Raw genomic sequence first — 14,369 nt, 5'->3', positions numbered from 1 at the left:
CACCTGACTGTGCTGCTGCTCCAGTTTCAACTGTTCTGCCTTATTATTATTCGACCATGCTGGTCATTTATGAACATTTGAACATCTTGGCCATGTTCTGTTATAATCTCCACCCGGCACAGCCAGAAGAGGACTGGCCACCCCACATAGCCTGGTTCCTCTCTAGGTTTCTTCCTAGGTTTTGGCCTTTCTAGGGAGTTTTTCCTAGCCACCGTGCTTCTACACCTGCATTGCTTGCTGTTTGGGGTTTTAGGCTGGGTTTCTGTACAGCACTTTGAGATATCAGCTGATGTACGAAGGGCTATATAAATAAATTTGATTTGATTTGATTTGATTTGAGACAGACAGACCTGACGAACAGGGAGACAGACAGACCTGACGAACAGGGAGACAGACAGACCTGATGTAGAGGGAGACAGACAGACCTGATGAACAGGGAGACAGACAGACCTGATGTAGAGGGAGACAGACAGACCTGATGTAGAGGAGACAGCCAGACATGACGAACAGGGAGACAGACAGACCTGACGAACAGGGAGACAGACAGACCTGACGAACAGGGAGACAGACAGACCTGACGAACAGGGAGACAGACAGACCTGATGAATAGGGAGACAGACAGACCTGATGTAGAGGGAGACAGACAGACATGACGAACAGGGAGACAGACAGACCTGACGAACAGGGATACAGACAGACCTGATGAACAGGGAGACAGACAGACCTGGTGAACAGGGAGACAGACAGACCTGGTGAACAGGGAGACAGACAGACAGACCTGATGAACAGGAGACAGACAGACCTGATGTAGAGGGAGACAGACAGACCTGATGTAGAGGGAGACAGACAGACCTGATGTAGAGGGAGACAGACAGACCTGATGTAGAGGGAGACAGACAGACCTGAGGAACAGGGAGACAGACAGACAGACAGACCTGATGAACAGGGAGACAGACAGACCTGATGTAGAGGGAGACAGACAGACCTGATGTAGAGGGAGACAGACAGACCTGATGTAGAGGGAGACAGACAGACCTGATGAACAGGAGACAGACAGACCTGGTGAACAGGGAGACAGACAGACCTGATGAACAGGGAGACAGACAGACCTGATGTAGAGGGAGACAGACAGACCTGATGAATAGGGAGACAGACAGACCTGGTGAACAGGGAGACAGACAGACCCGATGAACAGGAGACAGACAGACAGACCTGATGAACAGGGAGACAGACAGACCTGATGAATAGGGACACAGACAGACCTGATATAGAGGAGACAGACAGACCTGATGTAGAGGAGACAGACAGACAGACCAGATGAACAGGGAGACAGACAGACCTGATGTAGAGGGAGACAGACAGACCTGATGAACAGGGAGACAGACAGACCTGGTGAACAGGGAGACAGACAGACCTGGTGAACAGGGAGACAGACAGACAGACCTGATGAACAGGAGACAGACAGACCTGATGAATAGGGACATAGACAGACCTGATGTAGAGGGAGACAGACAGACCTGATGTAGAGGGAGACAGACAGACAGACCTGATGAACAGGGAGACAGACAGACCTGATGTAGAGGGAGACAGACAGACCTGATGTAGAGGGAGACAGACAGACCTGATGTAGAGGGAGACAGACAGACATGACGAACAGGGAGACAGACAGACCTGGTGAACAGGGAGACAGACAGACCTGATGTAGAGGGAGACAGACAGACCTGATGAACAGGGAGACAGACAGACCTGATGTAGAGGGAGACAGACAGACCTGATGAACAGGGAGACAGACAGACCTGATGATCAGGGAGACAGACAGACCTGATGTAGAGGGAGACAGACAGACCTGATGTAGAGGGAGATGGGTACGACGGTGTTGAGGATTATGACGTAGGACCAGAAAGTGAGGAAGCCGGAGAAGGGGGTATCAACTCCCCCCTGTCTGGGCAGGAAGGCAGTGAACTCTGACCCCCAGAGCTGCTCCCAGATCCTGTTGCCAATTGCCAGGATGGTGCACATGAATGCCAGGAAGCCAAAGATCTATTGGCAGAGAGGGTACATAGGTCAACAGATGGGTACAGAGACATAAACATGTGGCATGTTTGACATAAAGATGGAAAACTGGTACTGTATAAGCTAAATCATATGAGTCCATGTTTGAGTGAGTACATGGTGAGTACGTGGTGAGTACATGGTGAGTACATGGCGAGTACATGTGAATGAGTACATGGTGAGTACATGGTGAGTACATGTGAGTGAGTACATGGTGAGTACATGGTGAGTACATGGTGAGTACATGGTGAGTACATGGTGAGTACATGGTGAGTACATGTGAGTGAGTACATGGTGAGTACATGGTGAGTACATGGTGAGTACATGGTGAGTACATGGTGAGTGAGTACATGGTGAGTACATGGTGAGTACATGTGAGTGAGTACATGGTGAGTACATGGTGAGTACATGTGAGTGAGTACATGGTGAGTACATGTGAGTGAGTACATGGTGAGTACATGGTGAGTACATGTGAGTGAGTACATGGTGAGTACATGGTGAGTACATGTGAGTGAGTACATGGTGAGTACATGGTGAGTACATGTGAGTACATGGTGAGTACATGGTGAGTACATGGTGAGTACATGGTGAGTGAGTACATGGTGAGTACATGGTGAGTACATGTGAGTGAGTACATGGTGAGTACATGGTGAGTACATGTGAGTACATGGTGAGTGAGTACATGGACCTGTAAGTACAGGACATGTTACTGCTGGACTCACACAGAGGACGAGCACGTTCATCAGGCGGTCGATGCTGGTCCTCTTGAAAGTGGTCTTCCCACAGTTCTGCATCAGCTTAGTCTCTGGACCTGGACCACGAAAGGATCACAGGGTTAGTATTTAAGGGGCTACATGTGACAATTTAGAGATAATTTCCATTTCCTCATTTCCTTTCCTTTTGAAGAGTTTCTAATCATGAAGATTAAATATTTATATTTGGTCAGTCAGGGTTAGGTATTCGCAGTTGAGGTTTATTATCTATACTGGCCAGCAGAGGGCGTGATGAGTCTAACTGACCTGTTAACCAGCACCATCCTGACCTCTAACCTTTGACCGCTTACCGCCGAACAGCACCAGTCCTGACCTTCAATCTCTAACTTCTCAAATCTCACCTCTGAACAGCAACAGTCCTGACCTCTACCCTCTACGGCACCAGTCCTGACCTATACCCTCTCACCTCTAAACAGCATCAGTCCTGACCTTTACCCTCTCACCTGTGAACAATACCAGTCCTGACCTCTACCCTCTCACCTGCGAACAATACCAGTCCTGACCTCTACCCTCTCACCTCCGAACAACACCAGTCCTGACCTTTACCCTCTCACCTCTGAATGGCACCAGTCCTGACCTTTACCCTCTCACCTCTAAACAGCATCAGTCCTGACCTTTACCCTCTCACCTGCGAACAATACCAGTCCTGACCTCTACCCTCTCACCTCCAAACAACACCAGTCCTGACCTTTACCCTCTCACCTCCGAACAGCACCAGTCCTGACCTCTAGCCTCATACCTCTAAAGAGCATCAGTCCTGACCTCTACCCTCTCACCTCTGAAGGGCACCAGTCCTGACCTTTACCCTCTCACCTCCGAACAGCACCAGTCCAAAACACCACTCTGTGTTCCTGAGGGTGCAGCCCCTCAGCAGGATCTTGTCATTGTCCAGAGAGTATTTCTGACCGGCGTTAGTCAGAGTTCCTGTGAAACGGTCTAGGCGGCTGTTGGGGGGCTCACAGCTCACCTCGCCTTTAGAGAGTAGGGAGGAGACACAAGGTTCGCCAGGTAGGAGGGGAGAGGTTGTCATCATAAGGATTAAACATCCTAATCTACAAGCTGGTTCAAATCAAACTTTATTTCTCACATGCACCGAATACAACAAGTGTATTCGCTTGCTTACAAGCCCTTAACCAACAGTGCAGTTCAAGAAGAAGAAAAGATTTACCAAGTAGACTAAAATAAAAAGTAACAATAAAAAGTAACACAATAACAATAACAATAACGAGGCTTTATACAGGGGTACCGGTACCGAGTCAGTGTGGAGGCTATATACAGGGGGTACCGGTACGAGTCAGTGTGGAGGCTATATACAGGGGGTACCGGTACCGAGTCAGTGTGGAGGCTATATACAGGGGGTACCGGTACCGAGTCAGTGTGGAGGCTATACACAGGGGATACCGGTACCGAGTCAGTGTGGAGGCTATATACAGGGGTACCGGTACCGAGTCAGTGTGGAGGCTATATACAGGGGGTACCGGTACAGAGTCAGTGTGGAGACTATATACAGGGGATACCGGTACCGAGTCAGTGTGGAGGCTATATACAGGGGGTACCGGTACCAAGTCAGTGTGGAGGCTATATACAGGGGGTACCGGTACCGAGTCAATGTGGAGGCTATATACAGGGGTACCGGTACCGAGTCAGTGTGGAGGCTATATACAGGGGATACCGGTACCGAGTCAGTGTGGAGGCTATATACAGGGGTACCGGTACCGAGTCAGTGTGGAGGCTATACACAGGGGGTACCGGTACCGAGTCAGTGTGGAGGCTATATACAGGGGGTACCGGTACAGAGTCAGTGTGGAGGCTATATACAGGGGGCACTGGTACAGAGTCAATGTGGAGGCTATATACAGGGGGCACTGGTACAGAGTCAATGTGGAGGCTATATACAGGGGGTACCGGTACTGAGTCAGTGTGGAGGCTATATACAGGGGGCACTGGTACAGAGTCAATGTGGAGGCTATATACAGGGGTACCGGTACCGAGTCAGTGTGGAGGCTATATACAGGGGGTACCGGTACAGAGTCAGTGTGGAGGCTATATACAGGGTGTAATGGTACAGAGTCAGTGTGGAGGCTATATACAGGGGGCACTGGTACAGAGTCAGTGTGGAGGCTATATACAGGGTGTAATGGTACAGAGTCAGTGTGGAGGCTATATACAGGGGTACCAGTACAGAGTCAATGTGAAGGCTATATACAGGGGGTACCAGTACAGAGTCAATGTGGAGGCTATATACAGGGGCACCAGTACAGAGCCAATGTGGAGGCTATATACAGGGGGTACCAGTACAGAGTCAATGTGGAGGCTATATACAGGGGTACCAGTACAGAGTCAGTGTGGAGGCTATACACAGGGGGTACCGGTACTGAGTCAGTGTGGAGGCTATATACAGGGGGTACCGGTACTGAGTCAGTGTGGAGGCTATATACAGGGGGCACCGGTACTGAGTCACTGTGGAGGCTATATACAGGGGGCACCGGTACTGAGTCAGTGTGGAGGCTATATACAGGGGGCACCGGTACCGAGTCACTGTGGAGGCTATATACAGGGGGCACCGGTACTGAGTCAGTGTGGAGGCTATATACAGGGGGCACCGGTACCGAGTCAGTGTGCGGGTTAGTTGTTCATAACGATATATATTTTCAACGGGAAATTATCTGTATTTATTAGAACTACGTAGTGGCCAACCACCTCCCTGTGGAAGACTCACCGCTGAACAAAGCCAGGTTATGAATGTTGTCCCCCATGTCTCCTGTGACCATCACAGCTTGCTTCACTTTCAAATTAGTCTCACTGAGAGGAAGAGGAGATTTGATTGTATTAAGATCTCTTTTAGTCCTCATTTGGACTAATCTACAATATATAATTTCGATCACATTTTCACATATAACACACTGTTACAAACAGACATAATAGACTGACATATTGACCAGATAAATACTCTAACAGTCTGAAATTATAGATTGATTCCTACATCTACCATAGTCCAACACAGCCTTCCAATGTATTATTTTTTAAACGGTTCTAAAGTATTGTTTGAATTGATATATTGAAAGTTTTCTGGTTCGCTCAGATAAATTATTCCATTTCTTTATTGCTCTGAATCAAAATGTTACTTAACCTATTTCTCTTTTCTGTCAGGATAACAATGTATTCCTAGGATTTACTGAATGTCTGTCTCTTACCAACTGAATACTGTTGTGAACAGAGTTCGGACATTTTAAGTGGTGTATATTATGAAATACAATAAGCATGTTTTTTTTCTTCAATTATCTTGTTGATTGATGACCAACCAAGAGCATCGTGCATGACTACAATAGAAGAACCACATCTCCACCTTAAAACAATCCTTGCTGCATTGTTCTGTGCAATCTGTAGCCTCCTAATTTCACTTGCTGGAGGAGAGGAGGAGACGAGGAGGTGGAGAGGAAGATAGGAAGAGGAGAGGAGGAGGAGGAGAAGAGGAGGAGAGGATGATAGGAGGAGGAGAGGAGAAGAGGACAATAGGAGGAGGAGGAGAGGATTATAGGAGGAGGAGGAGGGGAGGAAGATAGGAGGAGGATGAGAGGAGGAGGAGAAGAGGAGGAGAAGAGGAGGAGAGGACGATAGGAAGAGGAGAGGAGGAGGAGGAGAAGAGGAGGAGAGGATGATAGGAGGAGGAGAGGAGAAGAGGACAATAGGAGGAGGAGGAGAGGATTATAGGAGGAGGAGGAGGGGAGGAAGATAGGAGGAGGATGAGAGGAGGAGGAGAAGAGGAGGAGAAGAGGAGGAGAGGACAATAGGAAGAGGAGAGGAGGAGGATGAGAGGAGGAGGAGAAGAGGAGGAGAGGACGATAGGAGGAGGAGGAGGAGAGGATTATAGGAGGAGGAGGAGGAGATGATTATAGGAGGAGGAGGAGGAGGAGAGGATTATAGGAGGAGGAGGAGAGGAAGATAGGAGGAGGATGAGAGGATGATAGGAGAAGAAGGAGGAGGAAGACGAGGAGGACGAATAGGAGGACGATAGGAGCAGGAGAGGCATGAGTATGAAATAGACACAGGCTTTGTACAGTAGATGAACAAACAAACCGACACACAGACACACACACACACAGACACAGACACACACTGACCCGTCCAGTTCAGCAGTCTCTATGTAGACAATGTTGAGAGGTTCACTACTAGAGAGCAGCAGCAGGTCTGCCTTGAAATCACAGAGGGAGAGATTCACATAGTCAGATTCACTGACTATTAAAGACACTGAATAAAGGCACCTGTTTCACACCCAGTCTATCACGATGGTCTCTTATGCCAGAATCATAGCAGCTGAAATATACTAACGAGGTACTGGATGTTTAAGACCTGAAACGGTATGTTGTAATGAACACACAGTAAGGCTGGTTCAGTGTTCTGTTCTCACCGTAACAAACTGGTTATTTCCAAGTTTGATGATGTCACCCACATGAACATCCATCCATTTTTCACTCCGTAGTCTAGAGAGAGAGAGAGAGAGAGAGAGAGAGAGAGAGAGAGAGAGAGAGAGAGAGAGAGAGAGAGAGAGAGAGAGAGAGAGACAGAGAGAGAGAGAGAGAGAGAGGTAGGGAGAGAGAGAGGTAGGGAGAGAGAGAGAGAGAGAGAGAGAGAGAGAGAGACAGAGACAGAGACAGAGAGAGAGAGAGAGAGAGAGAGAGAGAGAGAGAGAGAGAGAGAGAGAGAGAGAGAGAGAGGTAGGGAGAGAGAGGTAGGGAGAGAGAGAGAGGAGAGAGAGAGAGAGAGAGAGAGAGAGAGAGAGAGGTTGGGAGAGAGAGAGAGAGAGAGAGGTAGGGAGAGAGAGAGAGAGAGAGGTAGAGAGAGAGAGAGAGGTAGGGAGAGAGAGAGAGGAGAGAGAGAGAGAGAGAGAGAGAGAGAGAGAGAGAGAGAGAGTAGGGTAGGGAGAGAGAGAGAGAGAGAGAGAGAGAGAGAGAGAGAGAGAGGGAGAGAGAGAGAGAGAGAGAGAGAGAGAGAGAGAGAGAGGAAAGAAGAGTATTTCAAGTTTCAAGTTTTTAAAGACAGTAGACATCCATCCCTCTATTTTTTAGGGTCAGGAAGAAAATGTACGGAGGGGTCAAATCTGTGTACGGACTTTTCTTTTCAACTCCTGTCTGTGACTGTCTGTAAGTCAGGAGAAAGATCAACAGGATGAAAACAAGCACTTCCTGTTGCCTGCAACTGCTTCCTGTTGCCCTCCTGAAAAGAGGGCATGTTGCCCAACTGTCCCTGCCTGAGGCACTCACACATTTGCTGTGGAAATGGATTTGGGTGGAGGACGGTGGAGAGAGCAGGGTGGGGACAGGGAGCAGGAAGGGGCAAACATATGTGACCACACACACACAACCTGTGTGCCATAATGAGTTGTGTTCATTATGTACTGTTAGAAACCAATAGTAGATCTCATGAACTTACTCTCCATCGATGAGCACTGTGACCTTCCGGTTGTTCACCTGGTTGTCACTCCTGTGGCGGTTCTATTAGGACAGACATGATTATAATAACATTAGACTAGACTTGTGAATGGAGAGGGAATTCCAGTCAACTTAAATCATTACAAAGGCTTCTGTCCGGCAGAAACGTCTTCCTTCTCCGGCTTAAAGGTCAGAGGTTGTCTAAACGTCTAGTTTGGGTCTGGGGTCTCACAAGACCACCCAGCAAAATGACTGCCCACCGTCACGGCGTCACTAAAGATGGTCAACATCTCCTCAACAAGAGCCAATTATGACAAGCCAAACAATATGACCTCACTAAAGCAACCAACGGGGTTGGTGGCCCATGAGATTGAAGAAAGGTCACTGACTCCATCCCAAATGGCACCGTATTGCACTACCTTTTGACCAGTCTATGGGCCTTGGTCAAAAGTAGTCCGCTATATAGGGAACAGGGTGCAGTTTGAGTTGCCGGTAGTGTTGCCACCCGACCTAACAAACAGACCCTTGTTTAGCTACTGAGATTAACGTGTAACAAAATTACATCACATGTCCCAAAATGCAACAGTATCAGGTCACCAATCCACTCCACAGACAACAATAGTAGTACCTGTTGGTTTAACACTGGAATTGACAAGTCATTTTCCTTATATAGTTTTAGTTTTGAATCTAGATTCCTGCTTTGAACAACAGAACAACAGAATACATGAAAACACGTCAGAATGATTTAGCAATGTTAGGGCAGGTCATTTAACATGTTGACCAATCTGCTCGTGTTACGCGCGGCAGCATTGCAAAATTTATTTACAATTACATGTCACTCAATCATTTCATCCGTACTGCTTGCGAGCGTCAATGAGCATCTGCGTTATCTGACGCTAAAATAGAACTGGTTCTATTTTTGATGTGTCACGCCCTGCAAGTCCCGCCTCTCCCATCTCCTCATTGGTTTTTAGAAGCATATACCCACGTGGGTGATTAAAAGAACACTCCAGTCCAGTTGGTGGTGGTAATGCACCTTAAAGTTGGTTGCCAACCACCATATAAAGTCCACAGAAGAAGAAGAAGAAGACTAAAGGAAGAGAGATTTTTTAAATTTTTTACTAGAAACTAACTAGGTGTCCCCTTTTATCTTGGATTAATTATCGGAGTAGAGAACACACGATATTGTGTGACTCAAAATGGGTCAAAATTCTACAAATATCCATAAAAAAAGACTTTCAGGTAAAATAACAACCCGATGTTTAAATCCCAGAACAAATTAGCTAGAAACTGCAAGCTAGCTAGCTAAATGGCCATGAATGTTTCATATGTTTCGACCTGTCCCCTAAATTAGTATAGTTCGTTCAGAGTTCATTTTGATATTTCAACCTGCGTGTCTGGATCTCGTCTGGTGTGGATGGACAAAATCAACATGCTCACGATGGTGAACACACTGACGCACGCGCGTGCCCAGTCTAGTTAGCATGTACGGTAATGCCTGAGGTGAAGTGAGAGCACAGAGGGAATCTGAATTGTTACTCAATTATGTTACTGATATTCTCCTCGTCAATAATGACTAAATCAGCGTACAGTCCATCAAGGTTATTAAAGTAAACAAAAACTGAAACAAAAATAAAAAACAAAAATTGGAAACTGAAATAAAAATGACAATGAAAAACATTTGAAAAACTAAAACGATACTGAAACTATTATCTTTGACTGCAAAACAAACACAAATAAAATAAAGACCATTATAACTTTGTTTAGTTGTATTTTTTTTCTTCTAAACTTTGAGCTAAAATCACTTTTTTTCTTCTGATGGGGTTTTTGAGCTTCTGAATTGATAGATTTATTTTAGTATCCCTTATTTAACCAAGTAAGTTGACTGAAGACACATTCTAATTTACAGCAACGACCTGAGGAATAGTTACAGGGAAGAGGATGGGGGATGAATGAGCCAATTGTAAACTGGGGATGATTAGGTGGTCGTGATGGTATGAGGACCAGATTGGGAATTAGCCAGGACACCGGGGTTAACACCCCTACTCGTCAGGACACTGTTTAACTTCCCATCTGAAAGACGGCACCTTTCACAGGCAACGTCCCCAATCACTGCTCTGGGACATTACAATATTTTTGTAGACCAGAGGAAAGAGCGCCTCCTACTGGCCCTCAACCACCACTTCCAGCAGACTTTTTATATCTCCCTCTCTAACTTTAAGCATCAGCTGTCAGAGCAGTTTACCGATCCCTGTACCTGTACACTGCCAATCTGTAAATAGCCCACCCAACTACGTCATCCCCATAGTTATTTATCTTTTTGTTATTTTGCACCCCAGTATCTCTACTTGCATATCATCATCTGTACATCTATCACTCCAGTGTTAATGCTAAATTGTAATTATTTTGCCTCTATGGCCTATTTATAGTCTACCTCCCTACTCTTCTACATTTGCACACACTGTACATAGATGTTTCTATTGTGTTATTGACAGTACATTTGTTTATGTTTAACTCTGTGTCGTTGTTTTTGTCGGACTGCTTTGCTTTATCTTGGCCAGGTCGCAGTTGTAAATGAGAACTTGTTCTCAACTGGCCTACCTGGTTAAATAAAGGTGTTCTCAACTAGCCTACCTGGTTAAATAAAGGTGTTCTCAACTAGCCTACCTGGTTAAATAAAGGTGTTCTCAACTAGCCTACCTGGTTAAATAAAGGTGTTCTCAACTAGCCTACCTGGTTAAATAAAGGTGTTCTCAACTAGCCTACCTGGTTAAATAAAGGTGTTCTCAACTAGCCTACCTGGTTAAATAAAGGTGTTCTCAACTAGCCTACCTGGTTAAATAAAGGTGTTCTCAACTAGCCTACCTGGTTAAATAAAGGTGTTCTCAACTAGCCTACCTGGTTAAATAAAGGTGTTCTCAACTGGCCTACCTGGTTAAATAAAGGTGTTCTCAACTGGCCTACCTGGTTAAATAAAGGTGTTCTCAACTAGCCTACCTGGTTAAATAAAGGTGTTCTCAACTAGCCTACCTGGTTAAATAAAGGTGTTCTCAACTAGCCTACCTGGTTAAATAAAGGTGTTCTCAACTAGCCTACCTGGTTAAATAAAGGTGTTCTCAACTAGCCTACCTGGTTAAATAAAGGTGTTCTCAACTAGCCTACCTGGTTAAATAAAGGTGTTCTCAACTAGCCTACCTGGTTAAATAAAGGTGAAATAAAAGAAAAAGAAACCGTCTCCCGGAAGCTCGTCTGTGTTCATCCGTGAAGAGCACACTTCTCCAGCTTGCCAGGAGCCATCAAAGGTGAGCATTTGCCCACTGAAGTCGGTAACGACGCGAGACTGCAGTCAGGTCAACATCCTGGTGCTACAAGCATTTCGCTACACTCGCATTAACATCTGCTAACCATGTGTATGTGACAAATAAAATTTGATTTGATTTGATTTGGTGTGGACGATGAGCATGGATCTAATCTCAATGTCCTCACCAGGATTTTGACCAGACTGCAGTTCGGCGTCTTACCGACTTTGACCTTTGATGGCTCCTGGCTGGAGAAGTGTGCTCTTCACAGATGAATCCCAGTTTCAACTGTACTGGGCAGATGGCAGACAGCGGGTATGGCGTCGTGTGGGCGAGCAGTTTGCTGATTTGTCAACGTTGTGAACAGAGATGTCGGTGGGGTTGTGTTATAGGCAGACATACGCTACTGACAACAAACACAAACACATTTTATGGATGGCAGTTTGAAGGCAGTTTGAATGAGATACCGTGATGAGATCCTGAGGCCCATTGTCGTGTTATTCATCCACCGCCATCACCTCATGTTTCAGCATGATAATGCACGGCCCCATGTGACAGGGATCGGTACACAATTCCTTGAAGCTGAAAATGTCACAGTTCTTCCATGGCCTGCATACTCACCAGACATGTCACCTTTTGAGCATGTTTGGGATGTTCTGGATTGAAGTGTACAAAAGTTTTTCCAGTTCCCGCATAGTGCAGTAATACCCACAGAGTGCAGTAATACCCACAGAGTGCAGTAATATCCACATAGTGCAGTAATACCCACAGAGTGCAGTAATATCCACAGAGTGCAGTAATACCCACAGAGTGCAGTAATATCCACATAGTGCAGTAATACCCACATAGTACAGTAATACCCACATAGTGCAGTAATACCCACAGAGTGCAGTAATATCCACAGAGTGCAGTAATACCCACAGAGAGCAGTAATACCCACATAGGGCAGTAATACCCACATAGTGCAGTAATATCCACATAGTGCAGTAATACCCACAGAGTGCAGTAATACCCACATAGTGCAGTAATACCCATATAGTGCAGTAATACCAACATAGTGCAGTAATACCCACATACTGTAGTGCAGTAATACCCACATAGTGCAGTAATACCCACATAGTGCAGTAATACCCACATAGTGTAGTGCAGTAATACCCACATAGTACAGTAATACCCACATAGTACAGTAATACCCACATAGTACAGTAATACCCACATAGTGCAGTAATACCCACATACTGTAGTGCAGTAATATCCACATAGTGCAGTAATACCCACAGAGTGCAGTAATACCAACATAGTGCAGTAATATCCACATAGTGCAGTAATACCCACAGAGTGCAGTAATACCAACATAGTGCAGTAATACCCACATAGTGTAGTGCAGTAATACCCACATAGTGCAGTAATACCCACATAGTACAGTAATACCCACATAGTACAGTAATACCCACATAGTGCAGTAATACCCACATAGTGCAGTAATATCCATATAGTGTTGTGCAGTAATACCCACATACTGCAGTAATACCCACATAGTACAGTAATACCCACATAGTGTAGTGCAGTAATACCCACATAGTGCAGTAATACCCACATAGTGCAGTAATACCCACATAGTGCAGTAATACCCACATAGTGCAGTAATACCCACATAGTGCAGTAATACCCACATAGTGTAGTGCAGTAATACCCACATAGTGCAGTAATACCCACATAGTGCAGTAATACCCACATAGTGCAGTAATACCCACATAGTGCAGTAATACCCACATAGTGCAGTAATACCCACATAGTGCAGTAATACCCACATAGTGCAGTAATACCCACATAGTGCAGTAATACCCACATAGTGTAGTGCAGTAATATTTGTGTAGAGCAGTGATATCCACAAGGACATGGTAACAAATCCTTTGTGGCCCAAAAACAAGAAGCTAGCTTTGAAGTGGGATTGGTTTGTCTGCTTGAAGCGAACGGATTGGAGTAAGGAAACCACTACTCTATGTGGTGTTAATTTCACAATAACACGTGTTTTTCTTTGTATTATCTTTTCACCAGATCTAATGTGTTATATTCTCCTACATTCATTTCACAATTCCACAAACTTCAAAGTGCTTCCTTTCAAACGGTATCAATAATATGCATATCCTTGCTTCAGGTCCTGAGCTACAGGCAGTTAGATTTGGGTATGTCATTTTAGGAGAAAATTGGGAAAAAAGGGGCGGATCCTATTAAGACAATTTATGTTGGTGTTTCCTTTATTTTGGCCATTACCTGTATCATTGATAGTATTCCATCGGACCAGCATCGGTAACTTTATTATTCATCGGATGTTCTACTTTTTTAAAACTGCACCCCAAAAAATTGGAACCAATATACACTGATTAAGCTTTAACTTACTTGATTTATATATATATATTTATTTAAATGTATCCTTAGAAGCATACTGTACTTTGAAGTTGCATTGCTCTTATCTTTTCTAGATAAAAAAAACAACAAACAAAAACATAAAAAGTATAGACGATAAACAGTACAGACACCCACATAAAAGCGAGGGAGAGAGAGAGGGAGTGAGAGAGCAACAGAGCAAGGAGGAATGGAGAAAATAAACATGAAATAGAAGTGTATGAGTTCAAGGAGAGGAGGTACAGTAGCTAGAGAAGGGTGTAGCTACAGAAAAACACAAACAAGTCCTAGTCCCAACTCCTGAACCAATGACATGATGACATTACTGCCACCAACACGGCAACAGTAACCATGGAAATACAGATAAGAGCCAGAGGCAGGATTTCAGTGAGAGAGAGAGAGATATAGCT

General features: G+C 45.2%; 1 pseudogene; it reads right to left on the bottom strand.

Moving 5' to 3' along the window:
• The window catches only part of LOC121846408, an 84,370-nt pseudogene that overhangs the window by 48,876 nt on the left and 21,125 nt on the right, over window positions 1–14,369 (bottom strand).

Source organism: Oncorhynchus tshawytscha, linkage group LG04, assembly GCF_018296145.1.
Source record: "Oncorhynchus tshawytscha isolate Ot180627B linkage group LG04, Otsh_v2.0, whole genome shotgun sequence".
Taxonomy (NCBI): domain Eukaryota; kingdom Metazoa; phylum Chordata; class Actinopteri; order Salmoniformes; family Salmonidae; genus Oncorhynchus; species Oncorhynchus tshawytscha.
This window is presented reverse-complemented; position numbering and strand designations above follow the sequence as displayed.